The sequence below is a fragment of the Pseudopipra pipra genome, chromosome 2, assembly GCF_036250125.1.
Source record: "Pseudopipra pipra isolate bDixPip1 chromosome 2, bDixPip1.hap1, whole genome shotgun sequence".
Taxonomy (NCBI): Eukaryota; Metazoa; Chordata; class Aves; order Passeriformes; family Pipridae; genus Pseudopipra; species Pseudopipra pipra.
The window spans coordinates 109,806,221-109,832,984 of NC_087550.1; positions in this window are offsets into that span (position 1 = coordinate 109,806,221).

A 26,764-nucleotide genomic window follows, 5' to 3' on the forward strand; every position below is an offset into this window, starting at 1 on the left:
GCCAGGACAGCCCCGTGCTGGAGGTCAGAGCAGCAGCATAATCAGGAATTTGTGGGGTGATGCATGGTTTTGCAGAACATTCACAAAGAGAAAAATAAATCTGATTTACTAAACCTATTGCAGTTCCAAAATGCTTTCTCAGTCTTAAAATTTGCTATGCCTGAAACAGTGCCTACAGACAAGCAATTCACTCAAGTAGCACAAATGCGCTGGACACACCATGGGGTTGTGGAATATTTTTCAGTGTTCATGTTAGTTCAATACAAAAGTGCACACCCTTAGAAATAGTTGATTGAACTGCATTGTCACTGTGCTTTTTAGAGACCTTTTTTCCCCATTTTACTGCAATTCTGTGCTCATTGCTATGTTATCCTAGTACCTGTGAGGATAATTATAACAGTTCTATTTAGCACAATGTTTAGAAGTGTTTCACTGAGATTGTTAAATAGTGTTTCCAACCTCTAGCTGGCTCCACTCACTCCTTGCATCAAGAAAAACTGATATCAATCTGCTATGTGACAGCTTAACATTTTTTCCTGAGATGTTGGATAATGAACAAATCTAATTGAATAATTACAAATCGTATTGGAATAAACGGTGTAGCTCTCACTAAAACATAAACCAAATTCCCCTCTGTCTGCTGTTTATCAGTTTCACTAAACAAAATCTCCATTTGTTTGTCTTGAATTATATCTTTTAATATCTAAAACAGAAACAGTGAAAGACTTCCAATTTTTCCTTCCTTGTTTTCATGAAGAACTACTTATAGGGAAGGGGTTGATCATTTCTCTGACAGCAGCTTTCTTTAGAATAATTTCAATACAACTTAAAGGATAACTTCCCTTACCTTGTTTGATGACACTAAAGAGTACTGAATGCTGTTCTCACTAAGCCTTCACAACCCATTGTTTACAACCATGCCTCATTCTGCCCTCTAGTTTTGAAAGCAAAACTCCCTGTTGGTAAGTAAATTTTTAATGTTTTCTTTTTCTTTTTCTTTTTTTTTTTTTTTTTTTAATTATTATTATTTTTTTTAATTATTTTTATTTTTCTTCTGGTACGTTTTCTTCTTTAGAGGGAAGTGTAAAAGAGAAAAATTGGATCTGAGTTTTCCATAGACCTTCTAAGATTATGTTCATGGCACTTACCACCATCATTGTCAATAGGTTCAGAAAATAGGTTAAGACAGTGAAAAAAGAAAAAAACAGTTATGTCTCTCATGTTTATGATTAAACCCCCTATGAAATAGATGAGATTACAGAATTAGAATGAAAGTGAAAGAATGAACATGTAGTAACAACACAGGTTATTTAAAAGAGCATTTCTGGAAGACAATGTCCTCACCATTAGTTTTCTAAAACTGTCCATAGCATTTAGTTTACCCATATAGAAATAGACAATGCTTTATTCTGCATTGTTAGATTTCGACTCTCCCAGGCTTTGTAATGTTTTCAAATGCCATAATGCATCTGCTCCATGTCTCTTGCAGAGAAGCAGTGCTCCATGACACACAGTTTAAACAATGATTTTTGTTTAGCTGATATTTCACAGTCAACTGTATGGCCAAAGGGCAGTTCTGATCGTGTCTGACTGCTCGAAGAGACAAAAAACTGCCATTTTTTCTTCTCACTAGTACTGAGTGGCATTCTTTTCTCTCAGCCTCTCTCAGCCTCCTTAAGCTCCACTCAGAGAATCACAAACTACTCGTCTCCATAGCTGCTTTCCAGTCTGGGGGACACATGCTGTAGTTTATCCTACCCCTTCATGTGAGAGGTCTATCCCTGCCATGAGCCATTCATGGCAAGAAGGAACACAATGACACCTACTCAGAGCTGGGAAAATAGGAGAAAATCTGTGTTAAGTCTGAAATTTGAAAATAGTCCAGCAGGTGAAATTTCAGGTTGAACAGAATAGAATCTCATCAATATTAATGGTCCTGGAAAGAATGAAAAGGAAAGTAAAAGGTTAACATGAAAAGATTACCTCTAAGAAAAGCAATATATCTTTCATAGTGTCCTGTTTTCTTAAATTGCTTTCACAGAGTCTAAATGGTCTTATTTTCAAACCCTTTAGTAGGTAGCTTTCCTTATAACTAAAGATGGTCACAGGAATCAGAAGATACAGGAGCAGAGAATTCTTGTTCCCAGCAAAAGGCAACTTATGGGGAAAAATAAATGACTTGAACAACAGAAATTTGTAAAGACTTGCTAGAAACCATTATACTGACCTTAAGGTACCTCTCTTTTCTCTCTAGCCTATGATTACCATTCTTATGTAATTATCAGAGATATTGTAAGTTATGCTAATATTTCTTAAAGCAATTGCATTGATAACAGCAATGATGCTCTTATGCAAGCTTGGCATGTGAAGCACTGGATAATAGTACAATGAACTTTTCACCACTGGGTCATAATTAACTTGATCTGGTCAAATACATAATGACAAAAAAATGTTGACATCCAATTAACAGTGCATAGTGGCCCAAATGTAATGAGGATCTGGTTTCAGCCCAGGTCTTATTCACAAGATAAGAAACAATCAATTTAATTGGACACCTGGCTTGCCAGTCTTGGTAGTCTTTAGGACACAATCTTTTATTTCAATTGCAAGCACTTTAAGGGAAGCACTTTATTACTGCATTTGAAAAATTCTGCAACATCATCCTGGTGAGTGTAATGTTTGTCATAGACTTGAAACAACTTACTGTGCTATACTTCTAATTGGAGACAAACAAAAGAGCTGGTTTTAACAACTATCAAACTACTGCCTTTGAAGAAGCATATGATATGTAACTGTTACACCTAAATTATTAAAAACTCACACTGAGTGCAGAGGTTCATCTTTTGGTTCATACAGAATCTGAGTTTGTCCAAAACAGTTTGCCTGTCTCCTGTTAGCATGTAGAAAAATCTTTTGGAAGTAAACAAGTCTGTCTCTAACAGAGTATGAAGAAGGAAGCAAGAATACTGATCTCTACCAGCCTTTTTGTACTTATGGGAGACAAGACAAAACTTTGACCAAGCTCTTATAACATTCCAGAGAGTCACATGAATTTATCTGTGGTGCAAAAGATTGGCATTTTGCAGTGATTAATGCCCATAAGCACTAACCAATCTGTACACCATACACAATCAAATGATTAAATCAACATGACTAAAATAAAGAGGTACCAGAAATTACAGAAATGAAAAGAAATAACCTATTGCATTCATTGAAATTTTCTCAGGTTACATTTGTTTTCATCTGTACAACAATATAGCTTATTAACTCATCATCTGAGGTACAGTTAGTTTTGCTGGGCATGAGGGCTAATACAGCTAAATATGCTAAGCCTTGCTTGATCTACACAAAGAAATTTTTCTATGACAGAAGATCTGATGATATAAACCCCTATCTGATAAACATCAACACAAAGCTTTGGTTTCATGGTTCTTACCCTGAGCTAGAGAATGAAGGGACTAATCAGACTTTGGGGACTGTATGACTTTGACAGCAGTGACTGAGAGAGAAATGAAGGGGAAAAAAGGAGGGTATTAAAAAGTTTGTGACCAAATGACAGTGAGTCAGGGGAAAGGAATAACTGTTTCAACATCAATTTATGACTGCAGTAGTCTTTAATTTTGCAAAGTGAGTAGCAATCAGATGAAGGAGGGAAGTCAAAGTAGTGTGAGATGAGGAGGGCAGGGCAAACACAGTGAACAGGGCTGGAGGGACAAGTGATTAGTTTTGCTAGCAGGCACAGTAGCCAGGACTGCAGGATTCTTCACACTCCTTTTCTTTTTGAAATCCATCTTTTGATGATACTTCCAGTAATTAAGGTCACCACACTAGGGCATTTACTGTTTGCCATGATGAAAATCACTTTGAATTTGACAAATAGCATTTGTGTTTGCCTTAACTTCTCATCAAACAAGACCTAGAATTTTTTACTCAGCTACAGGAAACTTTTTCTTTTCTCTCTGAAAACTTAGAAGAGCAGATATTCTCATAAGATTTCCAATGTATGTATGCTTTTAGAAATTTCAGCAGAGGCTTTTTCCAAAGACTCCATTTCAGTACCGTAGTTTTAGCTTCAGAAAGAAGAGAGTATAAAGATGAGATAGAGGATATGATTACAAAAAAGCATACTCTTTATAGGATTTCTAATTCAAATACAATGCCACAATACATGCTTTGGAACTGATTTTTCACTGCCCACCCTAAAGCATTAGTAAAGAAAACTTGTACCTGCTACAAAATACTTATTAGATATACCTTGAGTGATATCTGTGTACACAATGCTATTTCTAATATAACTGTCTGTCTACTAGATTACTGTTTTCCCTTAGAGGAGACAGGAGAGGAAGATGTCACCAGAGAACGAATGAAATTTTATTCATGGGAAATTGCATACAGTGGCTTCAGTTTCTCTTAAGAGAAATCCCATTTTAGGATGGGAGATTCTTGAGCTCAGGAGGTGAAACACCTTCAGCTCTTTAAAGCCACGCGCATTTTGTGAGAGTGACTCCCTCATTTCTTTCAAATCTCCTCTCCTGACACCTTCATCATCAGCAGAGCTTGTTCACAGCTCAGCAGCCCCATGTAAAGCGCAACTGGATCCTCAGAGGCCTGTGGGGGAGAGGGGTCAGCCTGGGCACTTAAAAGGAATATTTTTTGAAAAGAAAATTGTATCAAAAGATTTACTGGCAGCATTCATGTTAAAAGCCAAGGGAACAGAAATGGCTTTTAGATAAGAACAGGCCCTTGATCCAGACTACAGATTCAACTAGATCCATACTCACAGCTTCAGCTTCAACCAGTGATTTTGATAAACATGTGGAAAATCTCCAGAAGAACATCTCTTAGCAGGACAAGCAGGGTACATTTTTATAGTTGGTTCTACAAAGGAAAACACAGCTGCTGAGGGGGATCAGATTTTGCAACCACAGAAGTATTTTCTCTATCTTTAACGAAAAAGAAGAGAAGAATGTAGGATGGTAGCTTTACATTAAGTACAACTTTTAAAAATATTTCTTTCCATAAGCAGCAACAATAATTAAGCCTCACTTGCACTCACTGTTTATATATCCTACTTGTTCAATGCATTAGGACCTTTTCTTTTCTCACTGTCTTGACAACACAGAGCCTAATGAAGTTTTAGCCCATGACCTGAGCTCCTGAATACTACATACTGATGACAGATATTTTCAGCTATGCTGCTATTTCTATACAGCAGAATATTTTAATAAACAAGATGTTCCAGTTTAAGAATATTGGCAGGAAAGCTGAACTTATAGTCTGAAACATTTCATAAACAAGATTGTTGTGAGGATGAAGCAATGAAAAGTTGCATATTAATATTTGTTACTGAAAAAGAATCTTCAGTATATGGGTTTAATAATTAGATTAAAATTGTGCTATGAGGACCAGACAAAGAAGGAGGGATAAAAGGAGGGATACTACAATGGTTAGAACCAGCTGAAGATGATGATATCTTTTGAATAGAATTGGAAGGAGTCCATAGATTCTTGGGCTGATGAAACAGTGCTCAGACATCTGTCAGTTATTTTTCCTATGCAAATTTTCCCCGTTTCCAAATAAATCCATTCCAGTTCCTTCAGATCTGTTTCTAACTCTGTAGACTGTAGCTCTTTGCTTTGGGTAGAGCTCTGGTGAAGCCCTGACCCTGTTCTGCTCTGCACTGCACAATGCTGGTTTTCGCTCCATCCACTTAGCTGGAGACCCTTTGCTTTTTCCATTTCTCTTAGGAAATGAGATGTAGAGACTTACACAGCACTGCTTGTTATCCTATACTTTCTGCAACCTTCTTATCACCTATTCTTTCTTCCCACCCTCCTCTCACTTTTTCATTCTTATCTGGGATTCTTTGAGCACAAAGAAAAGTTTGGATATACCAAACACTGGATGTATTCCCAGTAGCCAAAAGGTTGGAGGGTCAATATAACGAAGTTTTGACCAGCACACTCATTGCTGCAATGTTGAACTACCTGCACAGACTTTAATGCCCTATTCAGAGTCTGTGGGAGGTATTTGACAAGCAAGGGTGCTCAAACAGCTATTCCCTCCTCTCTTTCCTGTTCCTCTCAAAGTGGCTTGAATAGATTTCTCAACGCAGCACTGGTCTCAGGCACCCACTCACGATTTATCTTCCCAAGCCATTAATCACAATCATGTGCAATTTAGAGCAGTTCCTGGTCTTTTTCCCTGAAATGAAAGAGTCACTCTTGTCATGAATATTATTGCTCATGAATCACAATGATTTCCAGCCATGCCATAAATTATAAACACGGCTAATTGGAGTGCCAGTAGGGCTGCCTCTCTTCATAGAGAGTCTTCTGCCATGAATTTCTCTGGCCATGAACCACTGTATCATCAGAGACGAGACTCCCCTTCACTCCCCTTCACTGACCCGAAGCCAAGGCACCAGTATTGGCTTCCTGAAGTTACCAGGCTATGAAATGTCATAAATACACATCTAATCAGTTAACCAAGGAAGATGCTATCTCTCTCTGTGCCTATATTTCTTTCAAGTCTCTCTCATGGCTGTCAGATCTTTGCATTAGACTGGCATCATCAGGAAAATTGGCAGAGTCCTTCCTCTCTGGCCTTGAGGTCTCATGCCAAGTCAATATCCTCTACACTTTATCCAGGAGACAGAGATGCAGCTATCTAAAATATGACTTTGTTCTCTCTCCTAAGACACACAAAAAGTGCTGCCTCCAAGCTGTTTGTGAGTGCTTCTGGGATGTATGCTGCTGTACAAATGATAAGTAGTAGCCAAAATCTATCACTTTTGTTTCTCAGTGATAGCATTCATGGGAAATGGATCTTGTGCTGGACTGTGAGCAAGGAAGAGGGAGACTGGGAATTTGAATCGTGCCTAGCAAAAGAACAAGAAAATTGATTGCCTATGCTGCCTGTAACTTTAAACACTAAGAGAATACAGAATTCAGAAGCTCTTCTGGATGTTCTGCAAGAGAAAACACAGTAAAAAAAAAAAAAAGAAGACTGAATTTTTTTCCTCTTTAGATGGTGAAGTATCAATCTACAAGTGACAGAGGAAATGTACACTAATATGAATGAATTCATCAACTCTTACAACACCCACTTATCACCCACACAAACACATTACTTACAACCCAACCAATTCTACTTTCACAAATTGCATTGACACACAATCAGCCTGTCACTTTCAGAAACAAGACTGTGGGCTAATGCCACTTCCTACCGAGTTCCATGCTTCTGTAAGCTACAGTCACTACCATCATTTTTAGCTGTGACCTTCAGCCAAATTTGAACTATCCCTCTACCTATTTCCACTGCAATTGCTTGTTCCAGACAGAAGAACCAGCTATCAGCATCTCTATGAACCATGACCTTCACCAAACCATGATCTTCACTCTTCGCATCTGGTTCTCATTGACCAAGAACTCTTCCTCCTGGCTTTCTGACATTTCCATCAATTCCTTCAACTATTCTAAAGATCTTAATCATTCTTTCAACAGCCTTGAGATCTCTGTTTGGGCCTCAGCCATGTAGGTATCTGGTTCTGGCAGGTATCAACAGTACTATGAATCCCTCCTTCCCCTTCCAAGCTCATCCAGTTTATTTCTGGTCTTTAGTGTTCTACTGACTAAACTTTGACTTGTCTGGTTGCTAGTCTCCTTACCAGCCCAATTCCTAATAAATTATATTCTAACTGCTAATCCTAATAACTAACTGAGCAAGTTGTCCAAGTTGAGTTAGCAACTTACAAAATCCCAACTCTTTCTTCTGCAGTAGACCCTCCAGACCACCATGAGAGAGCACTGCACTCAGTGCTATCAGTACCTCATCCTTTTTATTTGGCATTAGTACAGGAAGGGAACTGTGAAGGGATTGGACAGAAATATTTTTTGAGTCATTTTTTTGGGGTGAATGGGAGTAACTATCTTGAGTGAACTCAAAAGATGATCAGGCAAGAACTCAAGTCAAATGCACATGCACGTGAGAAGCACACTGTGTGAACAGGAGCAAAAATGCCAAAATTTCCAGTAAGTCAAACATTAGTAAGCTGAGCAGAGGGAATAAAGACTGTCCATTATGAACAAAAGAACTCTCTGGTCAGCTAAAACCTTTTCCAATACCTAATTTAACCACTCTCTATACCTTCGAAAGTGATTGAGACAGTAAATTGTTCACTTTCCCCAGAGAAGTTCAGGGGAGGTACTGCAACTAAATCAGAATATAGATGCAGAAATGACAATTCATGTGACCTTTTCCTCGATTTGCCTTGTGAATAAATAACCATTCATTTAACAATAATGCAGGTGATCACAGGCTGTTGTCTGTTTTCAATTCCCCTGAAGCAATAAGCTTACTGGAAAAAATATTCTGAACATTTTAATATAAGAGATATGGGGGGAAAAAATCATTAATAGTCTAGGGATAACCTAAGCCTCATGTCTGAAATATTTTGCATTTTTCAAAAGAAAGAACTCCTGACTCAGTCTCAACAAAGGGTGAATGACCTTATACTTAATTTCAGGTAGATAAAGTCTGTCAAGATTAGAATAAGATTATTGAACATCTCCTTTCTTTTTCCTTGAATTGATATAGTACATCTTGTGACATGAAATCAATAGTGTCTGAAAAATATAGAATGAGAAGTCTCTGAGAAAATAAGAGCAGGAGGAATTATGAATGCCTCACACAGAACTCCCAGTACGCACAATTTAGTAGTAAAAGACAATGTGCTTTGGTACAGAGGTCATCACCAGGTACAACCCAGTAGATTGCACTCCTCTGGTGGGAAAAGCTGCAAAATACTGGACTGTGACAACTTCACTGGGAGCCAGGGAAGGAGAACCACTATGACCTCTCCTCTCACTGGTACTGTTGTTGCTGTTACGTATAGTCTTGTCTCCTCAAGTCTCGTATGCTGCAATCCCTAAAACTGACATTATCATTCCAGTATCCTCCTACTGGAAGGTTTTAACAAATGAAAATTAGTAATAAATGGGAGACAATGGCTAGTCTTATGTTTCTATGTTTGGAAACTACAAACTGAAATTGCTCTTCTGTTACTTTCTGTTTCTTTTCTTCTTTGTACACTGGTGTATTTTCTTTACTTTGTTCATCAAATGATTTTAGGAAAAAAGGCTATGCAGTCCGAGCTGATTTAAGGTGGAGAAGGGTGATCTAAACTTTAAAAAAAAATGTCCGGATAAAATTCAGTCTTATCAATCCTCAGTAGGTGTGACATAATAAAATGTCTGCCCTCATAAAGAAATCCTCTTAAAGAAACCTGGGCCCTTCTGGGTTTCTGATGATGCCAGGGTGTTATTAAATCTTGGTTTAGTATTTATTTTTCACTTGTTATTACTTTCTTCTTCGGCTTAGTTCACATACCCAGGAAAGCCTGAACCATCAAAGACATTTACTTGCCTAATATTAATCAGGGTGGTCTCATTACACAGCTTTAAACTTTTCCAAGATCAGAGCTTTTGGTTACACATTTGAGTCAGGAGAGGTCCTTTTGTAGGTAAGGTAGCCAGCACAAGGGGGATATGACTGTAGCCTGCAGTCCCTTGTAATACTATAAGGTAAATAAATAACAGAGGTGTGAGTCACAGCAGAAGAGATAGCTTCTAATTGAAAAAACAAACCTAAACAAGGACAAAATGCACAGAAGACTGCATTCATTACTGGTGATTCAAATGAAGAAATGGCATTTAGCAGATAAGCAGCTGTACAAAAAAAATCCAAACTTCACTTACTATATGCACCACTGGAGCTTGTTGCAGATGTGCATTTTTAGAAAATTATGTCCTTAGCACTCCTATTTTTGCCGGTGTTTGTATAATGAGTATTGTGTTCTAATTTATTTTTAATGCGCAACTTACCCCTCACTGCCAGGCGTTCTTTGAATGAAATGTTGCTTCTCCGTGAGTATTTCTGCATAAATATTTTATAACTGAACTAAATAAAAAATCACCTCATAACTTCTTGAGGTTAAACTGCTGAAAAAGCTCAAGAAATTCCATTCTGCTTTCATATTTATTCCTGTTATTTTGTAAGGAAATCTCTTTGAGGCAAGCTCTCAATTTTACTCCAGTTTGCACCAAGTGACAAGACAATAATTTCATTTTCAACATGAATGGGAACAAAACATGAATCTGCTACTGATACGGGGCATCTTTGCTATACTTTAAATTATGGAGTAATGTTTGCAGATCTATTTAAATCTGGTATAAAAAACTCCACAGCTTTCTACTCCATGCAGACTCTGTAGTTCCTGAGTCCCTTTGAAATCAGGATGAGCTAAAAGAACAAATAAATATAGAATGTTTTTATTTACAATGCAAGAGAAATTACCAGAATAAAAAATTAAAAAGAATCCATTTTGTGATTAAACTGAATGTTGCTTCAACACACTGTGAAAAAAAAGTTAGCTTTGTGTCAATAGTGTGTATCCGTAATTGGTTTACAACAGATATTTGAAATGAGGGTCGCTTACCATCTGAAATCTTCTTATATCAACACAAAGAAAGAAAAAAAAATATGAAAATGCACTGGAGTTTAAAGGACACACCTATGAGGACCATATTCCTCATTTATTTATCTTTATGATTGAGAAAGTCCAAATAAAATGATTTCCAGAAAATTAATAAGAGAATAGGGGCTTGTAAAAAAGTTTTGTTATGTAAACAAACCCTAGAAGCACAAACATACAAATTGTAATCAGTATAAAAGCACAAAAGAGAAAGACAATGGCTTCTAATCACAACTGAATCTGGTCAAGGAAGTCTGTTGTCACTGCTGCATGTGTTCCTTCTTCATTTCTCGTCAGAATCAAAATCCCACAACTAAAGCATTTAATCAGTTTTGCCACAATTAGTAAATGCCTCACAGATCTATGTAGCAATTCCTTTTCATAGGAAACATTTACTAGAAGTTTGATTAAACGAAACGGGAATGTATTTGTTTTGCTATAAACTGTGTGGGATGAGAGCATTGACCTCTTCAGAAGCCACGAGAAGCTGGGCCAGAAGCTGGTCCTCAGCCCACATAGGCAAGGTCAACTGCATTTCATGATAAAGAAGTACAGCAAACTCAGGGTACTTTGGCAAATTTGCAAAAGCAAAGATCTGCTTAATGTAACAAATCCACTTATGAAGAAAAGTCAGTAAAGATCATCACGAGTTCACTGTCTTGAAGAATAAAAATATCTCTAATCAGATGAGAAAGCCTAACTGGCATGATGAAGGCTTACAGTAAGTATAGTTTGGAGTGCTGTTTAATATTATGCAGACACACAGATGCTGAAACAAAACAGCTTTGCTTCGTTTTCTGCCTTGCTAATGAGCATGTTCCTCCATCTTTAATAATAACTGCAGCCTCTGCCAGGTCTCGGCTGACCTGGATCTGCCTTTGGTGTGTCTTCCCTGAAATGCTAAAGCATCTGTCAAAGGAAATGGAAGATCATGTCCTGTCTTTAGAAAGTCCCTGACTGAGTAGGTGGGCAATGAGTTACACTGCATCCTTCCAACTAATGAGCAACATAGTCTTAACCAGGCAGAAGAGGAGGTTTGCTCCTTAAAGAGAAAGAAATCCCCAACAGGAAAACCAGTGTCCTCCCCCAAACTAAACGGATAAGAATTAATCTCCTTTTCTTGTTACAGGAAAATATATTTGCTGTGCGTCAGACCAAACATGTTTCACCCTGGAGCTGTGTTGCCTATCTGCTAATACCAGTTTGGGCTTCTGGGCAGGGAGGTCTCACTGGATTTAAGCTGTACTTGACCACACTTAAACAGAAAGTATCTTCTTTACTTACTCTTTCTGATAACTCCCTTCCTTGCTAGCTGTCCTCAGCCCAATTGCTGCCACTAGATCCTATTGTTAGGTCCTTTCCACTAGTTATTTCTGTTTCTTTGTCTATCCCTGTTACCCACTTTCTGCTTATGCTCCTGTGTGGTGACACTGTCTCTTCAAGGCAAGTACAGCAATCCACAGATGCTTGTGCCCTGTAAACTTTCCTTCTTTGTCATCTTTGTGAGAAGTTAGCAAGCATTAGATTAAGTAACTGCTCAGCTCAGGCCCTCCGAGTATAGTTGGGTTTATCCAGTGTTTTGCCACAGCAAGAATAGTTCCTCCAAATTTATAAATTCCTTTTAAAGCACAATAGTCCCATGTGAAAAGCAAATGAAACCTCTTTAAGTTAGCCCTTATAATAATTTTCTTCATAACCCTTTACACTCAGCCACATATCCTTGGCAACTGGACTACCTCTCTGTGGGACTTTTCTAGGGCTTTTTTTAATCCTGACTTAAAAAACATACTTATACAATTTTAACAATTTTAAAATGTAGCCTTATATAGAGCAGTGTTGGCATGGAAAACAGAGGGTAACCTGAGGTGCAGAAGTTGCAATGTGTGGCCAGTGCTGAAAATAATGAAACCCTCACAGGACAGCTTTTCCAAAGAAAAAATTGCTTGAAGCTACACTCTTGCTCTGTATTCTGTACCTGTGTGTTTCAGAAACAGCCCTAGACTGGTGGCTGTTTTGTCACCACTAAGCAATTGAAGACATAAAAGTAGTTTCCAAACAAATATCCAGGTGCATGCTAGACCTGAACATGCTTTGAATCTATCTCCAGACCTTCACACATACTTTGGAAACATTTTGGAGACAATGTGTGAAGCAGGGGTTTTTTTCTATGGATAATCTCCTGGACTTTGTGGATATACAGAATCTTAGCACTCACTAGATTACTTTCATGTGTAGCTTACAAAGATTTAGGGAGAAACACTATCAGAAGTACCACTGCCAGAGGTGAAGCTATCAAGGCTGCAGAGTAGCTGGGAACTCCAGAACTCACTGAGCAGTGTTAGCACAAATCTAGATGTTAACAGACTTGAAAGATAAGGCTCATTTGCTGCTCTTTCAGGTTCCCAGAGTTTCTCCTTTGGTGAGGAGGAGATTGTGAAATGAGGCTTGCACTTCTGATGAAAATATATCCATAGGCTTCTGCACTGAGGAAGGCAGAAATTAACTCAACAGCTGTAGTGCTGTTTAGAATTGTAGGTGCTGGAACGGCTTATGATGCTATTGGCACTTGAATGGAGGTATTCACACAGCAGTTTCAAAGCACCTGCCCTGTTCTGTGTGCATGAGTTTTTGCTCTGAAGGGCTCAGGGATGTCAGTCTCTCTCCGGTGGCTGCAGAGACTTTTCTGGGTACTGGTCCAGCTGCACCATTATAGTGAGGAACTCTCAGCTTCAGGTCCAGGACTTCATTCCTGGTCAACCACACCACTGCATGCTCTGGCTTCATTTTGGCACACCACCTGGCCCTCTGGGTGGAGGAGAAGGACATGGGTATTTGATTTCAACTCCAGTTGCAATATGGATATACCCACACTGTGCTGCCTCCCCCAAAGTACCTCAGAAGGTTGCTAAGCTAAAAAAAGCCTTCATACTTTCCCTCAGAGCCAAGACATGCAGCTCTCTGCCACCCTGGCCACCCTACCACAAGCCATACACGATGTGATGAAACCAGCCCTTTCCTTTCATACATTACTCACAATATTATATGTTTAGAGCAGAGATAATGAAATATATAAAAGACGAACACTCTGCTCTGCGGTGTATGTATCTGAAAAACTCTACAGACTGCTCTTTTGTATGACCAGATCACTCCCTACTCCCACCAGAAATGTGTTGCCTCTCACACAGCAGAAAAGACCAGCTTCTCCTCACTATAGTGAAATAACCAAGGGTTTCTACTCTTCTCCGTTAGTCTAATCAGTGAGCTGGTCACATGGGTATATTTCAGAGCAATGTAGTTTTTTCAGAATCCTGAACAATCAGAAATAGCTGATGTGTTATCTGTTTCCAAACAGTGCTTTGGGAACTCATTTTACAAAATATTGTTTCAGTTAATTTTTTATTTTAGCCTAGTTAAACCATGTTTTGAAACAGATCTAATAAAGGTAAGAAGTTTGATTAACATTTTTGGGCCACCGAGTTTGTTTCTTATCTCTTTTTTAGAAGTCTTTAATGCTTCAGTTTCTAATCAACTATTGTGCCCAGCTGTATTTCTTTCATTCAGGCTTTGTAAAAAAAAGAAGAAGGTATAGACATCACAAGGAAAATCACTAAACAGCTTAAGGAAAGCTTTGAAATATATTTTGTCAAAGGCATACTTAATCCAGAGGACCAGTAGATGCCTGTCAAAGTGTTTCTGTTCCCAAAATTTGAGAGGTCAGTTCTCTGGCTTGAAATTAGCTCACATGTTGTGGAGATACTTGTAAGAAAGAAGAGAAAGGGACTTAACCAGGGCACTGTGTGTAAGCTCCTGCAGCTGTGACTGTCATAGCCCCATACATGAGGGCCCTGAACACAGACCTACATGGGATGCTCATGAACAGGGTGACTCAGATGAGTCAGGAAGGTGATGGATGGGATGGCAGGTGGCAGAGGGAACCAAGACCATCGGAGTAGCTACTGTATTAAAGTCTGTCCCTCCTAAAGAATGTGCTGCCTAACTATAAACTTCACATTCAGGTTGGTGCCAAGAGAAGTAGTGACTTGCTTTAAGTTCATACAGATTATCAATGCAAAACAGAATTTTGAAGGCTATTTAAATACAGAATATGTAATCTCTGAGTAAGGGAAAGTTATCCGAAATTTAATGAGAATCTCAAAATCTTTGTTCTACTTATTTTATACTTCCTTCATCTTCAACATTTCATCAAACCAGAAAGTATACTTAGAGTGCTGGAAGTTGGCACAGAAAAGTGGTATAGGCAGTTTTGCTGCTAAGGCAGATCTCAATGAAATACAGTGCAATTTGTTTGAAGGCAAAAAAAGATGAAATCCTCACCAGAGACTGTCTACCCCTCCTCTTCAATTGTAGCTATGTCATTGAGCAGAGAAAGAATAAAAGTCACTCCACTACTATGTCAAGGAGTTTCAATGCACTAGGCACACACAAAAAAAATGAAGAAAGAAGAAAAAAATCTTTTCCTTGGCATTGTCTCAATTGCTCATCTCCAGCTAACTGGTGTTTTTCATTCTCTCTGTATGTTAGCATATATACATTAACAATTTATATATATATATATATATATTAACATAAATATACGTCCACCAGGCAACTTTCTTTACACCAGATTTTTCTCCCAGATTTTGAAGCAGAGAAAAGCGAGGGTCACCTGTCATCCAGAGTAGCTCTTCAATCCCCTCTCAGTACTGCTGGCACTGCAGCTTGTTCTACTCTGCAGAGATTTGCTTGGTCACAGGCTTGCCAGAGTGGTCCAAATTGTTGCTGAAGTTCTCCTTCTTAAAGTAAACAACTGTCTTAGTGCCTGGATTGACACTGCATTTACCTAAGGATAAGAAAGCAAACCACAACCCATCCTTCTCCCCCACAAAGAACATTCCCTACTTCATTGCCAGCCACTTTGTAGGCTCCTTCAGGCAGCTGGAGCCCAGCGTTCATTGCCTGATCCCACAGGCACAATTTTCCTGGCAGTGCTTGTTCATAAGTTATCCAGGTATGGATGCATTTTCCCTGGAGCAACCAGAATGTTCAAAAGAAGTAAGCTAGTTTTCTTCTGATAGTTAAATCTCTCTATTAGGAATGATTTCTCAGCCTTGGCATTCAGTGTGATTTATGTGGTAGTGCAGTGTTAGCAGTTTAGGTGCAAATTAACTCAGAAAACCTATATATACTACTGATAATTATGTATATTAGCTGTTGTTTACATTGATACAAGCTAAAACCAAATAAATTCTATTAAAGCTATTGCAAGAGTTTCCAAATGAATGTTTACCTCAGTTTAATTTCTTTTTAAGCCAATGCAAAAAAATAAACTATTTAAGCTGGTAGTATTCTTGTTTACACAGAGCAGTTAAACATGTAAAGCAGATATCTGTAGTCTATTGTCAACAAAAAACCAAATAAAATACCAAAAAAATTTCTCAGTCTTTTATACAAGTTCACTTTTACTCAGGTTTTACCATACCACCAGAACATTGACTACTAAGAGATGAGGAAGATGACAGTTAGAAAAAACTAAATTACAAAACAAGCAGGGTGATTCCAGAACACCTAGAATATGCTAGCGGCTATGTTTTCCCTTGAACTGGACTGAAAATTATTTTCAATAAATATTTCAGGGGATATTTCACAAAATACTTTAAAGCCTGGAAGAAATTTCAGAAAGCCAGTCTTGATTCCCTTTAAGCAGTTCAAAAAACAGATAGCACTTTTTATAGGATACAATATGTAATGATCTCATGCACAATAAATTATCCAGTAAACTTTCCTTACAGAACAAAGAGTAACTACTTAATGTGGTTAAATTTTACCCAGCACAATGTCAAGCTTTCAAATTAGTACTTTTTCCAAAAATAGCAAAAGCAAATGAGCCCAATGCTAAAGAGGATTATCTGTGGTATGAGCCCAGCACTAATAATAAACAATTAGAACTCTGACAACCGCAGTTCTTTCACAGGACCAGTCCTTGACTTTTGTTGAGCCATAACTCAGTGCTGTGGAGTAGAGAGCCAGCTTCACCTAGGACTGCAATCTGACACTATGACCAGATAAAAGCCAGTGCTGCAAATACTTACACAGCATTCAAAAGGTTAATTCACAGGCTAATTTACCGTCAGAGCAATAAACACATGTGCCAGTCCTGTTATCAGAAAACCAACTTTCAGACTAAACCAACCTCAAATAAAAAATTAAATATTTGAAATGTGAATCTTATTTGCAGAAAAGACACTTTTCATTTGAGTGACGGTGAAAAAGCTTTCAAATGAGTATGAATTACATTTCCTGCACTTTAGAAGCTTTTTATCTTGTCAAAATGATATTAAGAAACTTCCATGTAAGCATGGCTCCAATAACTTAATGAAGTACCCTACCTAACTGGATCACCTGACTTCTTTCCCAATTAAGTGATAAAAGAAATAGGAGGCCCAAATGAATACTATTTTGTCTCTGCAATTAATACCATTAAAGGTTTTCCTTTTTTTTTTTTACCATCCCTCTTTCTCCTGTGAGAGGGAGGAGAGGGAAGGAGAGGGCCATGTGCTAAGGGGTTAGATAGAGTTTGGTGCTGGAGCCACAACAGCTATACTCCTTTTGCTCTCAAGAAAGAGTAAAACTGTAATTTTGATTTCTTCATAATCAACCAAATGAAACTGCTTTTAAAAAACATTTAGGAAGAAAATGTTTCAATGAAATCTTAGAGTTGTGGGGACTGTCTCACCTGAGATAGTCTGGCATAATAAGAGAGAAAGGAGACAGGTCCTTTTAAGATCATGTCTGTGGGTTGTCTCAGGCAAGAGGCAGAAGTGGCTGTTGGGAAAGACCTGATTTCTAAGCACTGCTTAAGTGAAACTGTCAAGCTGAGTCTCCACCTTGGTACTCATATTTTTTAAAGATAGAAAATTGGCATGCACATTTTGCTGCCTGAACTTTAGAAAAAGGGTTATTTACCTTAAAAAGAACTAGAGCTTATGTCTACAAAGATTGAATCTCTGCAAATACTTACATACATACATATTTAAAATTGTATTTGAAGTCAATTGGACTGCTTTTATGCATACTGCTGAGAGTGTATCTGAGCATTTGCAGTTATACAAGCATTTATCAGTAGAGAGCAAGTTATATATTTGAAAGTACTTCTCATGAATCATACAGACCTGCTTAAGTTATTGCTTGGAAAATGCAGTATACTGCTTATTTCAAGATATTCTTTCTCCTAATTACAGTTCCAGGCATACTGCCCTTATTAGAAGAGCAGTAAGTGGAAGTACTATCAAGACACATAATTTTTGCAAGGTCACTTAAGTAACAGGAGGGCAAAACAATCCTCTACAGTTTCAGTAACTTATTATTCAGTTATCTCTTAAGTGAAAAAAAGAGCACAGTTTATCCTTTCATATCCCGAAATATGCAAGCTTCATAATTCTCCTGAGGCTCAAAGATTTACTAATTATTTGTATTTCTAGTTCCCTAAATTTTTTTGCCCTGAGACACTCATCACCAGAGTGACAGTCAATCGCAAGAGTGCTGCAGGGCAGTCAGTCTATTTTATCTGCTAATCAGCGTGATTGACACTAAAGCAGTGCCCCAGCACCAGAGTATTAGGATAGAATCATGGAATCATAGAGTATCCTGAGCTGGAAGGGGCTCCTGGCCCCAAATCACACTATGTGCTTGAGAGGATGTGTGAGATCGCAAGTGCAAAAAGGAGAGAGGAATAAAATACCCCACCAGAGGTACTCAGAGTTAATGGAGGGGTACTTGGTTTAGCCATGGCCCATCTCCAACAGTGTTCTCTAAACTCTACCAGGCTGAGACCAGCATCTGTAGACCCAGATGGAGAGAGGAAGAGAAGTTGTGTGTTAGTTCCACGTGTCTTTCTCCTACAGGAGTGGCAGCTATTCCTGCTTTTCTATTCCTCCTGCAGAGTTAGGCAGATGTCTTAGCTGGCCATAGGCAAAACAACATCTCAGAAAATGTTCTAATACACCATACTTTTATGGCCACAAAAACCAGACTGTATTATTTTTTCCCATGCCTGAAAGATGTAAACAATGTATGAAACGAGTGTTTGGATGATACTCTCAGGCACAAGGTGTGACTCTTGGGAATGGTCCAGTGCAGGGCTAAGGGTTGCACTCAACGATCCTTGTGGGTCCCTCCCAGCTTGCCATATTCTCTGATTCTGTAATAATTCTTGGAAGAGATCTGGACAATTTGAAGTTTAGATTTCCCCACACTTGCAGAAACTAAACACCATACATATCTTTTGTGCACTTGAGTAGCATTCCCCTCCAGCTGAAAACTCACATTTTGAATGAATGACTAATAGCTACAAAACTAAAGCAGAATTTGGACCTAAATACTTGCAAGCTTTGCAAAATGCTGTTATGAGTTTAAAAGTTTAACACTAAGTTCAGCATTAAAGTTTATCATTACATAAAGTTAAGTATTTTTGCCTAGTTTTTGTCCGCAGTTGCAATTGTTGCAGACTCTCATCGCCATTTCGGATTAAGTTAAAATGCTGACTGAGGAAGAGTATTTGTTCTTTCCAGGAGGAAAATGGAGTTTGCAATATTCTGAAAAGCTAGTCACGGCTGATAACACACTACTTAAGCTTACAAAAAACAAAACCAGGATTGGAGAGAACAAGGTGCCTTCCAAATAATCCCTGGCTGGCCATTACTATCCTGCAAGAGTGATGCATTTCTTCACCATGAAAAAAATAGGAGTTAATGGTAATTGTTGTACAGAATATATCTTTTGAGATAATGTCACTGGGGTGTCTGAAATGAAATATCCCACATAATTTCCCACATTCATTATCACATGGCTACTCTTGAAATGTTAATTTCCATTTAACTGCTTATCTGTACCTCAGTGTAGCATATAGCAGGTAAATTTTTAGTATGCTGAATAGTCTAAATTCCTTTAGTAAGTGCAGTGAATGTTGTCTTACTGCTTGCATAAAGTGTTGACTAATTCAAAATACTCATACTAATTAATATAACCTGGAAAGTATAGTTTACCTCTTCTTATTTTTGGCTATAATTTTGCAGGAAATGTGTGCTGCAGTTGTAGGATGGAAAGTTGGTTGATTAGTATTCACTATAGGAAACACTATGATAGAGCACAGAAAAAGGGCCAAAAAATAGTGCCAATAGATGCTAATAATTGTTAAGGAATCAGCAGGGAGTTACCTGAGGGCTAAGTTGCAGAAGTATCACCAAAATATTTTAATTTTTTGGGAACTTGTTTAGTATTTAAAATTACTTAGCAATTTCGAAACTGCTTCTATGAATTTGTCATATTAATAATGCTGAAGTTTTTGATACTCCAAGGAGAAAATAAGGACCTAAGAAGACTGGAAAAAGACTAGTAATTCTTCCAGGTAGAAATGAAGGTAAATTATGGGACATAATTATACCCATAATTATATGGGACATACTCTTTTAAACAATTGAAAAGAGTAATTTAGTTTTTTAACAAAAATGATCACCTTTCATTTGTGAATTTTGAAGGGAAACTTTAACCTTGTTTCTTTTGTAAACCTAATATGCCACGTTGTTCCCCAAAAGAGCAAAATGGAGCTATGTTTAAGACCCACCAGTATCTGGAAGATTTGTAAACAAATGCCATGGAGACCAAAGAGCTTCCACACTTGAACTATTCACAGTTTCCAAAATAATTTAAGGAAAAGTTATTATGTGAAATCACTACAATAATCCACAAGTTTTATTTTGGAATTTTCAAAGCTTGAGCAAACTGAGAAGAAGGTGTGAAGCAGGCATTTTTTTCCAGTTTGACTAACCCAAGCCAAGAATTAGGCTTTTACAAGGCAAGTTGCTGCAAAGATCAGCTGCTGAAGTTTTCTGCTGAGATTCACCCCTTAAGCAACTTTCTTTGCTGGCCCTGCAGCTACACAAAATAGGTACCTCTTTAGTTGGAATTCATGTTGAATACATCTTTCTCAGGCTCCTATGAAAAAAGATTATCTTCACTGTAAAATGTAGTTTACTTAGTTGCACTCTAATATTTAAACCAAGACCCTGAAGTTTTGGTGTTAATGAAATCAGAGGAAAACTTGTATGAGTTTAAATCAGAGCAAAATTTTGGAGGAATAATGAAACAGAAGGGTGTTGTTGTTGTTGTTTAATCAACTCATCTGTCATCTTAACACTTTGAATTTGCATTTCTTTGATCTCACATATGATATTTCAGAAGACATTAACATAGTACTATTACTGTCACAATTTTTACTGCCTTGTGAATTTGGTTCCTTCCTTTTACTTTTGAACCAATGAGCATAAAATAAGCATCTTTTCTGTATACCCAGAGAAAGTGGAATAGGGGAATGAGTAAAAGCTCAGTTTCTTCTCTAAGTGAATAATTTAGAAAACTCACCACTTATGTAGAACAGTGTGGGGTTTATTGCTTTCTGCAATCAGTGTTATTTTTCATTTTACTCGCATTATTTTAGTACATGGTGTAGAACTGACAAAAAAAGCTTATAATCTGCCCTAGAGCTATTTAGCCTTCAACAATGGTACGACAGAGAGCAAAGGCCTATGGCATCATGGTTGCCATTTGGACAATATTTTTCTGAGTTCAACCATTTCTCGTGTTCCACCTCTGCAAAACTAAACAACAACAAAAAAACAAGTCCTGTTTCACTTCTGCTGGCTTTATATGAAAAGCCCTTACTGGTAAAAAGAAATCCTGATTAAATATACAAATTTAGCTTTTTAAATTATTATTATTTCAATTTTTTTTAATCAAACAGGATCTCCTACTGAGCTTTCTTATGTTTCTTCATGACATTAAATCACAGAATATACTGAGTTAGAAGGGACCCACAAGGATCATTGAGTCCAACTCTTAGCCTTGCACAGGACCATCCATACCCAAGAGTCACACCATGTGCCTGAGAGTATCATCCAGATGCTTCTTGAACTCTGTCAGGCTTGGTGCTGTGACCACGTCCCTGGGGAGTCTGTTCCAGTGCCCAACCACCCTCTGGGTGCAGAACTTTTTTCTAATATCCAGCCTAAACCTCCCCTTACACAACTTCAGGCCATTCCCTTGGGTCCTGTTCCTGGTCTCCACAGAGAAGAGCTCAGTGCCTGCCCCTCCTCTTCCCTTCAAGAGGAAGTTGTAACTGCAACTAAGTCTCCCCTCAGTCTCCTCTTCTCCAGGCTGAACGGACCAAGTGACTTGACCATTATATTTCTACACATTCGTTCTTGAAAAGACGATTAAAAAAAATTTATTAATTCTTAAAAGTCTGTATGTGAAAAAGTAAATGGTGAGCATGACCAGGAAGGGAAGCTACTGTGAAGCTTATCCAGATGTATTCATTTATTTGTTTATTTGTTATCCATGTATTCATTTACTTCTTACTCTTAGTAAAAAAGTGGAGAAAGTCTTAGGGAGCACGTGGTATGTGAAAGTTGATTAATATTTTCCAATCACAGCTGAGTATCTTTCAGAAGACAGAAAAGGGAAAGGAGAATGAGGAATTATAACCAGATTTATTTTTTTCCTCCGGAAGAAGTTCAGTTCAGTAGCTTTTGCTGTGAAAGCATTTGATATTGCTTTATTAACATGAGCATTTAAATTTGAGGACTGCCCACCTGTCTTATGCTTCTTTTGTTGTCAAGGTTAAACCTGGCTGGTTTTCTTTTATCATACTAACTATTCCTACATTAATATAATATAACAAAAAGCAGAAGTCTATGACTAGTTCTAATTTTCTTCCACGCAAAAGAGTACCTTGAGGATTGTGAGGGATCCAGTTGTTTTCAAGAGAGAACTATTCCATAGGAGGAAAGGTAAGATACTTTTGTTATGAGCAAAAATGTGGGTAGAAATTCCTAGTACTTCCTACTGTTCCTAAGAAAAAATGATAGCAAAGGGAGATTATTTGTATACTATAGTGCGACTGATTTAAATTATGACAATGTGTCCATGCTACCTGTATTATCATATTTTTGTAAGACTTCAAAGCTATGAGTAAATCTTTGCATACTCAGAAATACGAAGGGTACTGAAGGGTATATATATGCCTCTCCTTTCAGCTCTGTCCTTGCATAGTCTTTGAACAAGCTTTAACAAGAGCTTCAGAAGTAGATTCCTAAAGCTTATTCCTTCTTTGCCAGGAAAGAGGTGATGGGTTTTTCACAGTGAAGACAAAGCAAATAACAGGCTTCTCTTACATTTGTAAATGCCTTTTTGACATATATTAATTTTCTGAATAGAGTTGAAAGAAGAAAGGAGAAAGACTTACAAAATTGGCTGAAGCCTGCTGCACAGTAAGATCAAAATAGGTAATGCTTTCCAGAAACTCTTTATAGTGAGATTATACATACATGGATTTTAAAAATGAATCATTATCTAACAGTGTATATTGCTTTATATTACAATCATACATGTGTATTAGTATTCCTGACTATCAGAACTTGCATACATTAATTATCTGCCTTCCTTTTTTAAAGATGGACAGGCAGTATTTAGAGGCCGAGATGAGCGATTAACCTCCAGGTAAGGCAGGATGCCTCTTCTTTCAGCAGCAGAACTGATACGCAGAGATAAAAAGTGTAATTTTCCTTACCTCTCAGTCAAGGCTACAAAGAGAAGTGTGCTTATTCCCTGATGCCCCCAGATGTCCCAAGAGAAAAACTATTAACACTGCTGAAGACCCTGAGTTTGAAGCCAAATTGCTTAAACAGTAGGTTAATACATAATATATGTTAATGTTACTGAATAACAGGTGAAGTTTCAGTTTAAGTGTGCATCAATATCTTCTATTTTGGACAACGACATGTAATTAAATGTGTATAAGCCATGCATGTATACCACAGATGGGTATTTTTATTAAGACCTATCTAAAGGCTATCATATCAGTTAAAATGAAGCAAGATATTGGACGTAAAATTTGGAAATTCCTTTCATACCAGACAGGGCACTTGAGTTTGGAAAATTTCGTTACAGATAGTTTTCTAGAGGCAGCATGAAGTACTGGCCCTTTTTAGGCCAAACAAACAAACAACTCATTTTAAAGCTGTTGTAAGTTGTTTAGATAAGCTTTTCCACAATTCAAGAGTAGGAAAATTTCCACACAATCTGTTTGAGAGACACACTAACATTGCTAACATTTGGAAGGAGGTATATGAATAGAAAGGAAGAATAATTACACTCCAGTCAGAGAGATACCTGCAAAAGCTGCGAGGAAAATGGAGAGGTTGAAAAGGCAGAAATTTCTTCAGCAGAGGTTGTGAAGTACCTGTTGTTGGTGGGCTGGGCAGGGCCATCCTGCACTGATAAGAATCCCACAATGGTGGGAAAAAAATGTGTAATGGGTGCATGGGGACAGACTGACCAGAGAAATCACCACTACCCAGCCCAGCCTTTAGTTAGGCTGGTTTAAGTGCAAAGTGAAGCTGAAATGTTCTGTAGCTGTCATTACCACAGTTGCTTGAAGTGTTCATTTTTTCAGTGTTCCCATGAGGTAAAGAAGGGTCAGTTCTCTTTCAAGAGAGGAGAACTGGGGCACAAAGCATTTTCTTAACTCTCAGCTCAGCTAGTAAGAGCCCAATAAAGTACACTGCAACCAAGAAGGAGGTTACTGGTAAAGCAATATCTTCAAGCACTCCTATTGCAAATGCAGTCTTTCCTGACATAGGGTATTACAATTCCCCAAACTAAATAATATGTAGCAGTTGAGTTTGCTTTCTTTTGGCATTACTGTGTTGATATAAAAACAATAGCTGAAAAAATACGCAAATCCTGAGCAACGGAAATGTGTGGGTTTACAGTCACCCGGTATCAATTTAGGTTGTGAATCACAATCCCCTCTTTCCCTTATGCTTTGTGTACATATTCCCATCACCTGCTTTTTGTCACACTGAGTCATCCCAGACCTTGAGTGCACTAGCTCATTTCACAGATCTGGCTTTGGAGTGCTCATTTTATTTGCCCTCAGAGTCAGCCTTCACCTGGACCACATTGTGGCAGTAGGAAGGCAGCGATGGGGTGAATAAGCAGGAATCGTGTGAGGGTAGGTTGCCTTTTTCAGAAGCAGTACAAGATTTGATGATTCTAAACTGTCATATAACAGCACCACTATTTTAACAGCACAAAATGTTTGGATTAGCCAATCCCCATCCTTCTGAACACAGCAACTGACAAGTCTACTGGATACACTTTGACTTCTCCTCCAGAGAAATAAAATAACTTGTTCAAGGTCCCACAGGATGCTTGTAGAAGAACTACAAACAGCACAGGAATCTGTTGCACTTCATTGCTTGAGTCATACTCTGCAGAAGGCTTAAACTTCTTGTGTCACATGTAAAACATTTATCACCCTCTATTTCAGTGTATAGAACATTTTGGTAGGGTTTTTTTTTAGTATGTTTATCTATGAACAAAGCTATTTGAAGTAAATAATACAGCTGGGGAACTCCAATGGCACATCTCCAACAGACTGCTTACTGAAATACTAAGAGCACTCTGGTGGTAACTTTGGGTTTTATTGGCACTCTGACCTAATTTTGATGCATAATAATTTTTTAAATTATAATTTTTCTAAGTGTTAGAGAGTTGAATGGCAAACAGGAAACATTCAGCTACTGTGTAATGTAGGATGCATTTCTCACATGTGGTAATGAATCACTTGGGGGAAGAACAGCTGCATAGGACTCCTCTAGCATAATAAACCAAGGGTTCATCAATTCCAGGTGCAACAATTTACAGTGTTAATAGGTAATAGAACAGAGAGTTGATTTTGATTATCAAGGACACTGAATTACCTAGAAGAAAAAGCGGCAACAGAATTGAAAATTTATTTTGGAAACCAGCTGACCAAGGAAGTCCAGATTGCTCTGTAAATTACACGGCTTCTCAGACAGAAGAGTGCTCTATGTGTAATCACCTCCTTTACTAAAAATGCACCATGGCCTTTCTTTTAATCTTGTGCTCAGTGAATATGGAGCTAAAATGTTTTCCATCTGCTCCTATTTTCCTCAGAAAACGCCAGTGAAATTTCACAGATGGAGGTGCAGACATAAGGCAAAAGTAACTTGGGTAATGTAATAAAACCAACCCATTACTAAAAAGTTTGAGAAGAAAACAATGGTAGAACAGCCATGAATACTTGTTTGTAGCTTCTTAGTTCAGATGCAAACAGTTACTGTAAGGCATCATAGAATCATTACGGTTGGAAAAGACCTCTAAGATCATCAAGTCCAACCATTAACCCAGCACCTCCATGTTCACCATGTGTAATTTCATTTATTTTCTTAAATAATGATTTTTTTCTCCCTAGATTTTGTTTTCCTTGAAAGTAATTTCTAGGACTTATTATCATAAGTCTGGTAAAGACACTGGGCTAGAAGTCAGTTTGCTTGGTGTGAGATGTACAGCAACAACTTCACTATTCTTAAAATGTGAAATATCACAGGAAGTAAACCACCACCATTTAAGAACAAATACTGCCAGCAGTAATTGCTGAAAGGACTGCAGTTCAGGCAACTGGTGTCCAAGTCTCTTGAGAGAAACTGAAGCTGAATTTTAAAATAAAACTGTGCTCAAAAGATGCTGTGTGTTAGAAGGATGGCAGTGGTTTTAGAGTCTCACATAGTTCCACTAACCACACATCAACTTGCTCTCCTACTATGGCTTGACATCCAGAAGAAGATATGGCTGTGCAGTCAGAAGTTGGCACATTGAGCTGATATGGGGGAAGTGAGGGTTCAGATACCCTCAGGAACAGCTCCTGTTGAGTGCATATCCAAGTGCAAGGGTTTGGGGCAAGGAGAGGACACCATCAACTCTCCCTTTTCTGGTGTGTGCTCTAAAATGAGAATGTTTTAAAACTTTCAGAGTTCAGCAAACAAGAAAGCTTTTTTTCTTTTTGTTACTGCTGTTGTTGGCTCCTACAGATGCAGAAAAGAGCTTTGAGTATCTTTCAGATTAAGACTTAAGGTTTCAGTTTCTGGAATAAAAATAGGTAAAAATAGGTATTTTAACACTCCACAGTCTAATTCCATGTAGCAAAGGCTCCTGCTGGAAGTTTATGACATTGGAAAAATTGAGAAGCAATCTATTCCGTATGAGGTGGTCACAACTTTATGACTTCCAAATGATAACACCACCTGCTAATTTGAATAGATGGCTTTGAATCTTATGGATCATATGCAGTTCCAGATGGCATCTTGTGCT